Genomic DNA, 2,339 nt, shown 5'->3' on the forward strand with positions numbered 1-2,339 from the left:
GTGCTACGTTGTAGCGGCCGCCATATTAAAAGCAAACAACTGTCAACTGCTATTGATCGGAACTCCGCTCAACGTGAAGCCTTGTTACAAAGGAATATTATAAACAATAATTATTTAAGACATTTTAAAGGAAAACAAAGTTAGAGTTCTAGAATATTTACTTGAGTATCTAAATACTCACAAACTGGTTACGTAATTAAGATTCAACGTAAACGAGTATTTCCACCAACAAAACTCGTGTGAAAACATTTTTTTTGGATAATAAACGGATAATGAAAATAATCTAACAAATATTATAAATGCGAAAGTTTAGATGGATGGATGGATAGATGGATGTTTGTTCGAGTTTGTAGCCTAAACCGTTAAACGGATTTCGATGAAATTTGGCATAGTTGTAGATGACAGTCTGGAAGAACACATAGGCTACTTACTTTTTCTTTTTTTAATTCCACGCGGACGGAGTCGCAGGCGTAAGCTAGTTATTAATAAATTTTTAATGTATTTGTAAATGACATAAACACTGAGTAAATGACAGTCTTAAAAATTACTATCATAAATATGACTCTAAAAAATTAGAGTAATATCACCGAGTAAGAGTAAAAACACTTATAAAGTTTCCTTCAAGCGGCTCCTGTTGATTCAATACAGCTTTAGTGAACTTTCCTGAAACTGTAACTCAGTGTACTAAAGTTTTATAAGCTCCGTGGCTTTCAAACCACAAAGTTATAGTTTATTTATTTTATCATATACATCGAATATTTATCTTATTTACTACTTAAGCGCCAATAGCCTATTTGGGATAGGAACTACCGATCTTGCGGTCGAGGGTTCGACTCCCGCTATTCGGATATTGTCGTGAACCATATCCTAGCACAAGCCTAGAGCTAAGCTGGTATGGTTAAAGGAAATATTAGTAAATTAACAAAAATCTACTAATATTTTCTATAAAAATAATAATAATAAAAGAAACAATCTTTGTATTGAGGAAGTTTTGTGACGTCACTAAAACCATTTATCAATTGAATTGCATTTATTAAAAATACTGTTTAATTATTTACCAATTTATGGTTCTTTGGGTATACTTTTTTTTTGCAGACGATATTAAGAATTAAGAGAAAACTATAATAATAAAAACGACGCGAATAATATAGCATCATACTGCACTCCACTTCCGAGACATTTGAGGTGCTTAAAGTGTCATTTGGTTTTATGTCTCCTAGCATTACGATGTACCGACGCTCATACTAGATGGCGCTAGTGATGCATTATGTATAGAGGAAAATACGCTTAAGAAGTCTCCACTTGAATAGAACTTTGAGGAAACTTGTATATAAATTTACAATATATTTATCTTTATCTATACTAATATAATAAACTGTAAACACACATTTCTTTGTTGCCTAAGATGTCAGCAAACACAGCATATTTTTGAATAATTCATTCTTTAATAAAAAACCCTAGACTTACGTCATGCTTTAGGCTATATATTTTTACGCTATTAAACTTGGGGAATAAATAAATTGGAAAAAACCTTCATGTGGAAAAGGGTCCATAAACTACAAGCTGCCAACATTAAGGAAGCAAAGCCATGTTTTGTCATCATGTCGCGTCATTTTGACGTTTGCAATTGATAATTTGATATATGCAATAAGATAAAATTTTCATAATATTCGGATGAAGTCGCAGGGGACCGCTAGTTACTAATAATATAAAATGCGAAAGTTTAGATGTATGGATGTTTGCTAGAGTTTACTGCTCCAACAGATGAACGGATCTCAAAAAAAATTGGCACAGAATTTGGGGTAGAGCATAGTCTGGAAGAACATATAAGCTACTAACCTTTTTAATTCCTCGCAGACGGATTCGCGGGTAAAAGGTTTATTAATAAACATGAATTAATAAGAAAACTAACCGTTACTTTAAAAGTAGTAAACAATGTATTAGTTTGAATTTCTCTTTTATTAATGGCGTTCCTTAGGGTCCACTAAACCACTAGGAGTGTGATAGATGTTAATATCGATTGTCATTTACAAATTGCGTATATTATTTTTGATAGAACGCTGTACTGCGGAGTCACGTTTTGGTAATAACGAGCGTGAAAGCCTTAAATTGTTATCGAGTTTAGCAAAATTCATGTCATAAGACGAGATGTTCGATATAGCTTTTCATGTAAATTGAATTTGGAACTACGAAAAGTGAATTACAGAACTTTTTACAGTGGTAGTGCCCGCTTTAACATCTTAGCACTGCAAGGCCGGCACGCCCCCAGTAATACCACGACCACACAGAAGACAGGCGTGAAATGGAAGCAATACCGTGTTTCGTCTGATGAGTGTGGT

This window comes from Papilio polytes, unplaced genomic scaffold (genome assembly GCF_000836215.1).
Source record: "Papilio polytes unplaced genomic scaffold, Ppol_1.0 DF821733.1, whole genome shotgun sequence".
NCBI lineage: Eukaryota > Metazoa > Arthropoda > Insecta > Lepidoptera > Papilionidae > Papilio > Papilio polytes.